Below are 13,957 nucleotides of genomic sequence, written 5' to 3'. Positions count from 1 at the left end.
AAAAAAAATGGTTCTACAACTAATAATAGAAGCTGTGAAGAGTTAAAATGTCCCAGGAGTAGAAGAAGCTTTGATTCATTTCCCCACATAAAAAGTTTCTAATTATACTGAGTCTTATCTCTGTGCTAGAGTGGATTCATAACTCTGCCTTTGTCCTTGATGTGTTCAGCAGCAATGGCTGGATTTCGGACAGTGCAGAGATGACAGTTTAGGAAAGAAAAGCAGTTACTGGGTGTCCTTCAGGGAGAGGGGCACTCGTCTGAAGCCTCAGGAGCTCCGAAGATGGATATTGAGTAAAAGCAGTCTTTGATGAAAACACCCTGACAGGCATGGCTGTAGCCACAGGCCAGATGACCTCCCGAGGTCTGATCTTGAGCAGAAGGGTGCATCCCCAGGAGCTCTCACTGCTGGGCTTGCACTGCAAGGATTAATGTGCAAATGGGAGCCCTGCCTTTTCATCATCACCGGAGTCAATAGCAGGCCTACAGGCTCCATCCAGCTCTGCGCTGCATCCCCTGTTCCCAGGCGACTCCTGAGAGCTCTTGCAATGGGAGAACGCACAGGCACTTCTGTCAGGACAAACCAAGTCAGCCGAGCACTTCAGCAGCACTCAAAATCTCCTTGCATAACTCCACAAACAAAGGCTGCCCGTGCAGCCGCCCTAACGAGGCAATGGAAGGCGCTCCCACACAGAGGGCACCTGCACACCGCAGGTCTCTGCACCGCATTTCCACCGCAGGTTTCTGCACCGCATTTCCACCGCAGGTTTCTGCAGAGCACGCGGGCACACACATCCACACACACATCCACACGTGCGTGCCCTCGCTCCCTTGCTTCCGTACAATGCCTGATTTGCAGTTCAACGCAGAATGCAGCAGATATGAGATACCATTTAAAACGCAAGTTATACATAGCTCAGGTAGTGACAATAGCAACATTAACAATGACCAAACTTGCTGCCATTGGCCACGTAGACTGCGGGGACCACAATATGGAATAAAAGCTCTCAAAGTTGGCAGAGTCAGAGAATGACCCAAGAGAGAGTCCAGCCTCCCCCAGACCCCGCAGCCCTCGCCCTCTGCTCGGGACAGCCCACCCCAAAGGCTGATTCATAACCTGTGCTTAAAAGAGCATCTTCCCAGGGAGAACGCAGTCAGCTACAGTGATATGGACAAAGATGGAGAGAGTGATATGGACAAAGATGGAGAGTGAGCAAATGCTGTGGGCATCCGTGCTTGCGCCGAGCAAATATCCGAGGCCAGAAAAGCCAGTGCTGTGAATGAGAGTTGGTCCTGCCCTGCCCTGTGATCAGTGGTGGACAGGCCACAAAGACACTCCCCTGTGGGGAACTAGCACAGATTAAAATAAGTGGCAAAAAATAGCGATTTTGCAGTAGGAGTCATTTCTGAGATGACGTCACCTCATGACCACAAACCCACTTCTGCCAGCTTCTGAGGACAGCAGGTCTGCAGGGCAGGAGGGGCAGACCCCCGCTTGCGGGGACACATCAAAAAGCAGTAAAATCTTTGAAGTAAATGTCGTTCCTCAAGTACTTCCTCCTCTCTGTGTCCTTTCCCTTCCCTTTCAGTCTCCCTCCGTCGTGATGCTCACAGAGTGATGGGCTATTCCAGCAAAGTCCCAGAGGCAGGCAGCAGGGAGCTGCTGCTGGCACAGTGAAGCAGCATCTCAAACACCATGAGCTGGGGTGAAAAGACATTTTCTTGCTGGCTGCTGATGCGCACGTGGGGCAAGATGGCGGGTAATGGCCTGGCATCTGGGACGTGGTTGGCAAACCTACTCAAGCAAAATCTTGCAGTATGAATTTATCCAGAGTGAAAAGTGAAATGTGGGAGTCAGAGGACATCCTACTCAAATGCACGCTCGCTGCCTACAGGGCTGATTTCAGCTCTGGGTAAGGGCCAAATCCCCATCGGTGCTGCGAGGTCCCGGGAGGCTGGGGCGAGGACGCTGCTCACAGGGAAGGCTTTCCCTCCAGCAGAGAGCAGCTCGCACTGAAACACAGTACAGAAAACTGCTGTAGCTTGTTTTCCCACAGAAGTTTAACATCTAAAAAGGTGGTTTTAAAATCAACTTTCAAAAAGCAAGAGTCCAAAGTTTTAGTCACTGATAAATATTTTGGTTCTAGCTTTCCAACTGTGTCTGCTTCTACGAGAAAACAGCTTATCCTCATCTTGGGGTCAGCGATGTATTTTGTTAAAAGCATAGTATTTCAAACAAATCTTGCTTTTCCTCTGTGAGAGCGGCAGAGCAGTCCCACAACAGAAATACCTGCAAGCCCTTTGGTACGAAAGGAGAAGTGGTTTCCCAGGGCAGTGCTGCCGAGATCCCCTTCCTCAGGCTGCCGTGATGTTGCTCACAAGCCCCACGCTCTGCCTGATCCTCCAGCACGACCCTGAAAGCAAAATAAACTGAGCAGCTGTGACAGACCTTGTGGCTGATTCAGCTCCAAACTTGGGACTCCCCCCCAACGCTGGAGATGTCCATCACCCTCAGGCTGTCTCTGGCAGGACCAAAAGGATCTGCCCTTTAGGATCACACCAGCCTGGCCTCTCCACAGGCATCCTCCTTGCCCTTCCCCAGCACCCGCAGCCACTGTATCAAGGATGGTAGAGGAGATGCCCCCGACTGCTGCCCTCAGTCCCTGCTGATGGACCTGTTGCCTCTGAAGTTTTCAGATCCCTTTTTGATCCTGCCGTGACTGTTGTTCCTCCACCTCCTCCAGCAGCAAGTCCCTCACTTTCTCCTCCTGCTGTGTAACGATGAACTTTCTTTTATCTGCTTTAAACTGCTCCCCTTTTAGACTCATCAATTGCACGTAGTTCTAGTGCTGTGGGATTTGGTGAATGACAGACACGGTGAATGCCTTCATCTTACTCGCCACCTCCATGATGTTATAAACCTCAGCCACATTCCCCTCTTACCACCTTATCTGCAAACTGCATTCTGTGTCTTTTCAGAATCGTAAGGCAGTTGTTTCATCCCCTTCATCATTTTAGCTGCTTCTCTGCACCTCTTCCTAACGTGAGATGCAGAGACTAGAGCTTCACAAGCTGCAAAGCGATGCCTGGTGTCTCTGTGAGGATGCCCAACAAACCATTGGCTTTTTGGCTGCTGCTGCACACAGGGCCGATGATCTCAGAGCCACCAAGGCTCCCAGGGCTCCTTCCCGAGCTGTACAGGCCAGTTCCAAATTCAGCATCAAGCAGCAGAGTTTGGAGGGAGTTAAACAGAGGAGTGGTTGGTGCAACCGGCTGTGCTGCCTCCTGGAGCAGAGACCTCTCAAAGGAGCTGTACACTGGAGTAGAGAACAGTGAAACCACCTGAAAATGGAGCATGCTCCCAATGCAGCCCCCTGTCCTGCAGCTTCCTGAGCTCAGGGTTGAGCAAGCACAGGCTAAAGAGAAAAGCTCCTTGTTGCCCAGGGTAAAGTCTACCAGCCTGGACCTAGGTCTATTTCCAGGAGAGCCCAGAAGTTTCCAGAGAGACCTGGGGTGGTCAAGGACAAGGAGGATTTTTCATATGAAGGAGCAGATAAGACATGTTGGGTAGACTCAAGAGTAATTAATTACAGGAGAAGCAAATTATTTCAGCGCTACCACACATGGAAGCACAAAACCCAGCTGTAATGGGAACAGTCCAAGTCTCCTCGGGCCATTTACCTCTATGGCAGATGGGGATTATCAGCCTTCTAAGCCAGGCTAAGGACTCCTCAGTTAAGGGTGTAGTTTGCGCTCATTTATAAGCCCAATTTCACAGCCTATATTTCTCAAAAAAATTCTTTGTGTTTGAATTTCACACACGTTATCTGTGGCCAGAGCAGAATTTTGTGAAAATGTGAGCTGAAAGGAGGAGAGAGGAAGGATGAGAGAGAGAAGAGAGGAGAGAGAAGAGAGCATTTCTGTTCCAAGAAATGTCTTTTCTGCAAACAGCTTGGCATTTATCGCTCTTGGAGAGCAATTCCTGATGTCCAAGGATGAGATCAACCCAAGGCTAAGGATGAGAGAGCCATCCTAATCCCACCAATTTCAGGACAGCTGTGTATCTGCTACCTAAGGCCTGCATTAATGATAAAATTGGGACCACCAGCAAGTGTTATTGATGTGTTCCTGGATAACACAGCTCCAAAGGACCAAGCTCATCATTTAGCCCAGGGATTTCCCAATCGCAGCCCACCCCTCCCAGAGAAAAGGCCACACATCTTTTGGACATGAATACCCTAAATGACAGAGAAGCCTTCACAGCATCCCCATGGTTAATTCTCTGCACAGCTGATATTTTGCACCCTCTTTCTTGTCTGAATCTATGCTTCACTTCAGCCACTTGACCTCACTCAGTCCCTGGCTGGGATTCTTCAGTTTTCCACTGTGAGAAATCTTCCACCCTTGCAGTGAACTGCAGAAGAAAATCAGATCATTTTTTGGTCTTTTTTGTAAAACACTTTGAGCTCTTGGAACTTTCTCTCAAAAGCAGAGTTTCTAGCCTCTTAATTTTACTTGTGGCTGTTTTCTCTGCCATTTCCAAACAGACTTTTTAAATGTGGAAGTCCTGTAGCCGGGTGCAGCATCCACACGATGGGGATGAACAAAAAGACAGTTCCTCCTTCTGCTTTTAGTCAGGGTTTCCTTGCGTAACCTTCCTCCTGTCCTCAGCCACCAGCTCGCTCTTCATGTTCATACTTGTCATTTATACTTCAGGATCCTTAGCTTTTTTCTGTGTCTTCTTCTTCCAAACAATAGTCCCCACCATGTAAATGTGAGTGCTGTTTTTCTGTATGTCATTTTGCAATTACCCATACTAAAATGAACACATTGCGCTCAGCAAGTCAAATTCACCAACCAGCCCAGGTGACTTCATACAACAGAGTACTACTCCCATTTTCATTTTTGCTGATCTACTGTTTTTTCTCTATATGATACCTGAGAAAATAGTCCTGCAGCAATCACTCCCCACACCAACGCTTGTGGTCATTGATAATTAGGGCACTAAAATGAGGCAGCAGTAGCTGTTCTGCATCAGAGAACTCCACTGAGTCCCCCGTGAATCATGTACATCCATTTGCCTACAAATACCAATCTGTGGTATTTGTGGTATTATGGGGTAAACAAAAAACAACCAGATCTTTTCTGGAGCTCTTTTTCAAATTTTCCATACTTCAGCCTTTAGATGCAAAGACGGTTTCAGAAAGCACTTACACATCACCACTTCTAATTCAGCAGACTCATTCTTGGCTTTCTTAAGAACTCTGAAGCAAGACAACCAGCCCGGATGTTTTATCACTGTCCGTTTCATCAATTGGATCCATAATCTCTGCTGAGGCTTTTCAGTTTTGAACATATCCTCTGATGAGTCCCCATGAAGGTTAATTACAGCATGGGAATCTCCATGTTTTCTTCTACAATCAACAATAACACAAATAATTGCTTCAGCTTCTCTGTAATGGGCTTGTCTTTTCTAATTGCTGCTTTTATACTCTGATCATGTGCTGGTTCTGTCAACTCCTTGGCACACTTCTTGTTTCTGATATATTTGAGGAAGATCTCTCTCCTTCTTTAGCTGTTTCTCAGATTCTCTCAGTGTGCCACTTGGGCAGGAGATCAGGGATGCGTCACCGACACAAGGACATAGTTCCATCACCTTTATATCTAAAATGGGCCTTTCTTCCCACAAGGTGCCTCTGGTTTTCACTGGGACGGTTAGCCTGCCCACTTTCTTCAGTTTACAGCCCTCTGTAATCCCTTGGCTTGTGGTGCCCCAGGGACTGTCCACCCTGCCCAGGTTTCCAACATATCTGTTGTGTGCATGTCTTCATTTAGGACCTGCCAATCCACTCCCCCACTTCCAAAGGTTCTTGGCGACCTAGAATATACCTGAATTTTCATCCACTGCATAACTTTCTCCTGTGCTGTGACTGAGGACTCTGTAATCAGACTGTGCAGCAAAGGAACTCAAATACCCTACAGAAGCTTTAACATAAAGCATTAATACATTTACAGATTTTCAACAGCAAAGTTTGTAATCTGGCCGAGAGAAACCACTCAGATTTGCAGGGCAGAACTTATTTTCCGCAGGGCAGGACTGGCAGGCATTAATTGTGCTCGCAAGTGATCTGCCACAATCTACTGTTTCCAGAGCTCCAGCATATGACTTGGGCAGGAAGCAACCTCCGGTCAAGAGCCCAGAGCTGGGACTGAGCTCCACACCCAGCTGAGGCAGCAGCGTGGCCACCAACATCACCAGGACTGGGGCAGCTGGTCATATAAACCCCTAAAAGTGGAGAAGTTTGAGAACATTTGACCCCAGATAGCTCTCTGTCATCTTATTTTCTGGCAAGGTTGCTGAGGACCCTATGGAACCAAGCTGCTGGGGACGTAGCTGCTTTAACCATGCAGAAGATGTTGCAACAACCAGAGCTGGCATGTAAAAAACCCATCTCATTTCACAGGAAAGCAGAACTGAGATATAGATTTGCCTGTTCAGTGGCTTGACGTTTGTCTTGTGTCACAGACTCAGTCATTCAGGAAAAAAACGTCAAATTCCTGTTATCTACACCTTTGTCACCAGCCTACAAGTGTGAGCCCAGGCACAGCAGAGGGCTCCTGCCCTCACACTCCAGGAGAGATTTCCTACTCATGTAGGAAATGCCACCACCCCCTCCAGGAGCCAGAGCCAAGAGAAGCTGTGAAACATGGAAAACCAGGCAGAGCAACCAGCATTATCACCAATCCCAAAGAGAGAGAGTTTCAGAGCCCACCTGTGCTGAAAGAGGATTCTGCTCCTCTACTCTGCTCCGGTGAGACCCCACCTGCAGCACCGTGTCCAGCTCTGGAGTCCTCAGCACAGGAAGGACATGGACCTGTTGGAGCAGGACCGGCGGAGGGCCATGAAAATGGTCAGAGGGCTGGAGTCCCTCTGCTAGGAGGACAGGCTGAGAGAGTTGGGATTGTTCAGCCTGGAGAAGAGAAGGCTCCAGGGAGACCTTACAACAGCCTTCCAGTACCTGAAGGGGGCTAAGGGAGAGCTGGGGGTAGGCTCTTGATCAGGGAGTGGAGCGATAGGACGAGGGATAATGGGTTCAAATTGAAAGCAGGGAGATTTAGATTAGATACTACAAACAAATTCTTTGCTGTGAGAGCCTGGCCCAGGTTGCCCATTTGTCTATTTCTGTTAATTTTTATGCCAGCTTTTCAAAGAACATTTTCTTTTTGACTGGCATTTTGTATTGTTTTGTTTGTAGCCATTTAAATGTATTGTTTTGACATCATGCATATTTATACTCAATACATCATTAATCGGGGAGAATTTCATTCCTTTGCAAAAATAAAATCCTACACTGTTTGCAGCATTTCCTACACCAAAGCTACAGAATCCCACTGTTCAAACTGCAAGGGGGACCCAGAGGGGTCTCAGGGAGGACTCAGAGCTGTACCTGTCCCACCAGCGTGTGGAAAAGCCGCCTGCGCAGCCTGAACTGCCAGGGCAAACAGTTTGCCTCACAGCCAACCGTTGTCCATGGCTTGGATGGGAGGACTCTCCACTGGGTTAAAAACTGGCTGGAGGGCCGGGCCCAGAAAGTGGTGGTGAATGGAGTCAAATCCAGTTGGCGGCCGGTCACGAGTGGTGTCCCACAGGGCTCGGTACTGGGACCCGTTCTCTTCAACATCTTTATCAATGATCTGGACAAGGGGATCGAATGCACCCTCAGCAAATTTGCAGACAACACCAAGTTGGGTGGGAGTGTTGATCTGCTGGAGGGTAGAGAGGCTCTGCAGAGGGATCTGGACAGGCTGGATGGATGGGCTGAGACCAACGGAATGTGGTTCAATAAAGCCAAGTGCCGGGTCCTGCACTTGGGTCACAACAACCCCAGGCAGCGCTACAGGCTGGGGGAAGAATGGCTGGAGAGCTGCCTGGCAGAGAAGGACCTGGGAGTGTTGGTCGACTGTCGGCTGAACATGAGCCAGCAGTGTGCCCAGGCGGCCAAGAAGGCCAACAGCATCCTGGCCTGTATCAAGAACAGTGTGGTGAGTAGGACCCGAGAGGTGATCGTCCCCCTGTACTTAGCATTGGTGAGACCCCACCTCGAGTACTGGTGCCAGTTTTGGGCCCCCTACCACAAGAAAGACATTGAGGTGCTGGAGCAGGTCCAGAGAAGAGGAACGAAGCTTGTGAGGGGTCTGGAGAGTAAGTCTTATGAGGAGAGGCTGAGGGAGCTGGGGTTGTTCAGTCTGGGGAAGAGGAGACTGAGGGGAGCCCTTATCGCTCTCTACAACTACCTGCAAGGAGGGTGTAGAGAGGCGGGGGTCGGTCTCTTCTCCCAAGTTACAGATGATAGGACAAGGGGTAATGGCTTCAAGTTGCGCCAGGGTAGGTTTAGACTGGACATTAGGAAACAATTCTTCACAGAGAGAATGGTCGGGCATTGGAATAGGCTGCCCAGGGAGGGGGTTGAGTCACCATCCCTGGCTGTGTTTAAGAACCGTTTAGATGTGGTGTTGGGGGATATGGTGTAGGGGAGAACTTTAGAGTAGGGGAGATGGTTGGACTCGATGATCCCGAGGGACTCTTCCAGCCTAGATGATTCTGTGATTCTGTGGTTTGGAGCCAGCTCAGAGCTGCTGCTGCTGCAAGCCAGGAACTAATAAATGTCACTGAGCCCACACAGAGCAGATTAGAAATGGCCATTTGGATTTTGGCCATCAGCCTGTGCAGAGCAGCCATGACACCTCTCTGAATTCCCGTTGAACGTGAATGGACTGTGGGAAAAGTTCATTTGCAATTTTAAAATTACCTGAGTGGGTTAATCTGCCTCAGGAAGTCACTCCAATAGTTGGGACCTTATTCCAAATCCTGTCTATCCTCTACCAGCATCCAGCCGCTGGATCCTGCTCCAGGTACTGCTGTCCTCCAGACTGGAAGGCCTGTTAACAGAGCAGGATTTTTTGCTGAGACACTTAGGTACCACAGCTAATTAAGCCCTTAATGCTCTTAGAAATTCAATAGTTAAAGTAGATAAAGGTTATCCGATACTTCAGTGACCTCCAAGTCTTCTCTGGTCACTGCACCTCAGAACAGCACGATCCACCACTTATTCCTCAACAGCTGAGGCTACTTTCAGCCTTATTGAAGCATCCATTGAGTTCCAGTTTAGCAAATCACCAGCCCCACCCTCCAACCCCTTTGTCATCTCCAGGTGCATCAGGGTCATTTCTGGATTTTTTTCTGCTAGGCTTTTGGTAAAAATGTTGAATGTAGCCAGACCACAATACAGGTAATTCTAAGACTTTGCACTTTGAATAAAGTGTGAGGTCTAGAAGTTGCTCTGCTGCTCTGGGCTGGCTACAGTTCAGCCATAAATAAATCCTGCCTTGACAGAAATCACTTTGAATGAGATAGTCCCTAAATGTAGGAAACTCAAGTTCTGGGAGGAATCCCCAAGCACGGCCATCGGGTTCTCGCTCCTGACACACAGCAGAGATGGGATCTGACTCACAGCAACATGACTCGGGAGTAACTATCAAGGCCTTAACAGAAGCAAATCAAGGACAAGATATTTCTGTACAGAATATTTCTGTAAAATCAGCTTGGTTGCAGGTTAACGAGTTTGATAAAAGCCTGCACTGGTCTGGAACAAGCATTACAAATGCCCAGGCAGTAGTGCCTGGACCTTGATCTTGATATAAAAGGAGTTACAGAAGTCAAAATACCACAACATCTGGCCGCAAGCTCCGCAGGACGGGCCGAGCAAGCTGCAAGGAGCAGCAGTCAAACACCCAGATGCAACTGCATCCCCGCAAGGCTCTATCTCCCCACCCAGACGGCTGTGGGGAAGTGCCAGGCTCGCGTCTTTGATGAGAGAGATCAAAATGGCTTGAGACTCCAGCAAAGGTGTGATAACAGCGGATGATAGTCAGGGACTTGAACCACCCACATACAAACGCAGCGCAGCAGGACACAGCTCAGAGCATCTCCAGGCTCGACACGCCACTCCCTGCGATGGCTCACTTGGAGCAAGGAGAGGAGCAGGAAGAAGTGGGGAGGCCATTGTTGACTTAGTTTTAAATGGCACATGGGAGCAAATTCATAAAGTAATAGAGGCTGAGATGCTGCATTATAACAGCCCCAGCGCTGTTCAATTCAGCCTTGCACAGGGAAGCCAGGACCAAACAGCAGTGAGTGACACTGAACGGAAGCAAATTCTAAAAATCAGTGTGAGGCTAATTAAGCAAAGCCTAAAGGGGTTCTGAAGAGCAAATCAGTAAAGGTATAAAAACAAACAACAGGGCTGAGTGTGTCAAAAAGCCATCAGGAAAACATGGGGCCGATAGACTGTCAGAGGTTAAAGGAAGCAATTACAGTAGGATATTGCAGAGATGCTAAATGACTCTTCTCCTTCCATCTTCCACACCCTCCCTGGAGATACGTATGCCTTTGCAGAGCCTCCAAGGAGATAGTATCCACAGCTGGGGCAACAGCAAACATGGGCTAGGAAGCATGATTGCTTAAAGGGAAATATGTTACCGTACCCATTTGATGGTTTCTCCCTCCATCTCTCTCTTCATTCTCACTCCAGCCTCCAGCCTCACTTCCAGAAAAAGTATCCACTGGAGGGACTACAAATGAAAGGCAGGAGCTTCTGGTCTGATCCTAGAAGTCAGGAGACAGGTGGCAAGAGAATAGAAAAGGCCAAATTCAGATAACGAGAGGGGAAAATCTCGAGAGTTGTGATAAGAGAGTGGTCAAAACAGCCTGGATATTTTACATATGGGGGTGGGGAGAAATTATAACTGGCATTGCCGGGGTATTTTGGAAAGTGCTCTAGCTCTACATTCCAGCTGATCCCAGGTGGAAAGCGATTTATTCTTCCTCTGTAGCATTAGTATTAGCTGCAGCCATGACACGGGGCTGGAAGGTTTTCACAGATGATCTGTTTAAGAGCTGGCAGCTCTTAGACCGATGTCAGTGGGAGGCGAGTGAGATCTGGCTGCTTCTGCTCAAGGGTGCTGTACCTGAAAAAAACAGTCCTGCACCTGCAGCCCGGTCCTGGCACAGACCTTTACACTCGGCTGAGCGATGGTGCCAGGCTGCTGCTGGCACACGTGGGAGGGTCTGGAGGACTCAAGAGAGGCACGTGCTCCCAGGGAGTGAGGAGACCTGGAGGCTAACATGGCTTTGAACGTGACACCCACCTTGGCAGCCCCGTGTTGCCATCAGCACCAGAGAACAAGAGAGATTCGGGCCGGCAGGGACTTGTGGGGGTCTCTCAGGCGAAGCACAGCTGAGGAGCACTGTCCCTCCCACAGGGCTGTCCACCCCGCTGGGGAGCTCTGGCTGCCGGGGTCTCCGGGATGCCTTGGCAGAGGCGGCTGCGTGACATCAGTCTCCTCGGCCATTTGTTGCCATTTGTGAACGTTTGGTCCCCGGCGGCGGCAGATGCTCTGGGGCTGAATCACAGGGATTTGTTGTGGCGAGTGTTGCCTCGGCACCTGCTGCACGCTGAGAACCTCCTCTTCCTCTGCCCCCGGCCGCCCTGCCCCGGCCATCAGCCATCGCTGCTCAGGAGCCACTGCGTGATGGAGACCGTGGGTGCTGTCCCCAGGGGCAGGGGAGATCCGTGGGCTGGCAGCCAGGCTCGCTGCCACCCACCTGCTTGGTGAGAAAGGGTTAAAAGCAGCGCCTGGAGCAACTGAGCTGCAGGGCTCCCTGTACAGCCATCATCTCCATCTCCCTGACAGAGCCACCAGCCCGCTGAGTCCTCCCAGCCTTCCTCCTCCTCCGGTGATGGAGACGTCGCCCAGCCCCGGGGACACCGCACGCCTGCACACTCTCCTCCAGCAGAGACATCTGAGGAGAGGCTGGGGGATGAGGAAAGGCCCCAAGAGACCCAGTGTCACCCGAGACCTCCCCTCTCTGGGGGAAGCTGCCCCCCCCCAGCTGCTGCATGCACTGCCAGGAGCCACCCCCACCCTCCTGGACCCGACTCAGCACGGTCCCCATCCACGAGCCATCCCCCGAGACCCTCTCCTGCCCCATCTCACTCTCCCACCAGAGCATCCCTCATGCACTCAGGAGGAGCCGTGGTTGTGTTCACTCCGCTCCTGGGGGAAGACCTTGTGTGAGCTGCCCTCACATCCCCTGGCTTGACAGAGCCGCTTCCAAAGGCAGCCCCTCCTCCAGCTAAAGAGGTGGGGAGAGCCCCCCGAGGCATCACTTGGCCCATGCTGTCCCCACATTGTCCCCAGGCCTGTGGCTCTACACCCCAAGCACTGAAGTCAGCTGGACGAGGCCATGGCACAAGCATCACCTTTCAGGCGACATCCAGACACAGGATGAAAACTGAGGCAGAGCAGCCATCAGATCTGACCACCAGAAAGCTGTTCCTCCCACAGCCCCTTCCCACAGAGATTATGACTAAGAGAGACATCCCTCTTGCACAGCATTTGTGCAGGAAATCATCAGGGTGCAGAAAAGCTTAGTATAAAAGCACGTGAGGAGGAGTTTACGCTGACGTGTGAAACGAATGCATGCATTTGTTTCAGACCTACTAAAGCCAAAGGGGTTAAATTTCTCCTCTAGGGCTGCAGGATGGACTCCAAGCTAGAAATGTTTGAGCTCTTGCACTCGGGGGTGATCATCTAATGGATGATAATGTGAATGGATAACAGTGGACAAAGGAGTTGCCTGGGAGATGCCACAGGATAGCAAGGGATGGACACTGGCTTTTAGGGACTGGCAGCCAAGGACTGGAACAAATGCAGACTTCACCCCAAATCTGATTCGGCTGCAAATCTGAGCCGAGGACCAGTCGTGCAACCGAGCAGCATACGTGCTGCTGCAGAGAAGTCCTCAGCCCTGAGGACCAGAGACAGGCTGAGCCACCCTGGGGAGCGCGGGTCACACCCCAGCGGTTCAGTTGCAGCCCCTCTGGCCCCCAGGACGGGCTGAGGGGACCGTCCTCCACCCATCAGGCTGTGCAGAGCCCGTCCCGTTGGCCACGGGAGCCGGAGCCTGGCGTTGGCTTTCCTCCGGCTCCCGGAGCCACGGGAGCTGCTTTGCCAACCGACAGGTGCCGAGCACGTGGCACCGAGGGGGGCGACCCCGGAGGGCGCAGGGCTGCCTCCGAGAGCCCCGGTACGCGGCAGCCTGCCGTGCCCAGAACTGCCTGCACGCCGCGGCCCCCAGGGCTCAGCCTGGGTCTCTGCTGCGGGCGTCCCGCACCGCAGACCCCCGACCCACCCGGAGTCACCGCGCTCCCGGTGGACGGGGGCGCCGGGGACACCGTCCGGTGGCCGTGCTCCCCCCGCGGCGGGGGCTGAGCCGTGGCGGCACGGCGGCCGCTCCGGGCGCCTCACTGGGCTCCGACGGGGACAGGGCCGGGCCCCGAGGGAGCGCCCGGGCCCGCCGAGCCCCGCGGCCGCCGCTCCGGGAGGATCCCTACTGGGGCTGGAGAGGGCTACGAGGTCCCGGGAACGGGGCCTCCCCGCGACCGGCACCCCCTCAGGACGGGATTGGGACAGAGACCCTGAGAAATCCCGACCCCTTACAGACCGGGCCCCCTCAGTCCGGGTGCGGGGACCGCGGGGGCCAACGGGACGCCCCCGCCCCCTCCGCGCCCCCGCCGCCCCGCGCCCACCTGCCTCCCGCGGGGAGCCGCGCATGTGGAGCGCACCACCGCGCCGCGGGGTGCAGGGGGGCCGGCGGCCGGAGCGGGCATGTTTACATGGGGGCTGAGGGGGGCGGCATCGGCGCGGCCCCCCCCCCCCCCCCCCCCCCCCCCCCGCCCCCCCGGGCGAGGGGCGGTGCGTCGGTGGCAAAACCCCGCCCCTCACGGCCTTCCCGCTCTTCCAGTGCGCGTGCGTTGGCTGGGGAGGCGGAGGTGGGTGCCATGGCAACGCGGGAGGTAACGGAGGGGAGGCCGCGTCTGCGGCGGCCCTCAGGG

At 52.4% G+C, this 13,957-nt stretch overlaps 1 long non-coding RNA gene across 1 annotated transcript; it reads right to left on the bottom strand.

The window, feature by feature from the left end:
* Nucleotides 1-8,816: 8,816 nt before the first annotated feature.
* Nucleotides 8,817-11,874, bottom strand: LOC106899963. Its single transcript, XR_001414104.1, has 3 exons — nt 11,208-11,874; nt 10,545-10,665; nt 8,817-8,939 (listed from the first exon to the last, which is right to left on the bottom strand). It is a non-coding gene; the product is annotated as an uncharacterized LOC106899963 (long non-coding RNA).
* Nucleotides 11,875-13,957: the final 2,083 nt, after the last annotated feature.

The sequence above is a fragment of the Calidris pugnax genome, unplaced genomic scaffold (genome assembly GCF_001431845.1).
Source record: "Calidris pugnax isolate Ruff unplaced genomic scaffold, ASM143184v1 scaffold1007, whole genome shotgun sequence".
Taxonomy (NCBI): domain Eukaryota; kingdom Metazoa; phylum Chordata; class Aves; order Charadriiformes; family Scolopacidae; genus Calidris; species Calidris pugnax.
Note: the sequence above shows the minus strand (reverse complement) of the source record. Positions and strands in the feature narration are given on the sequence as shown.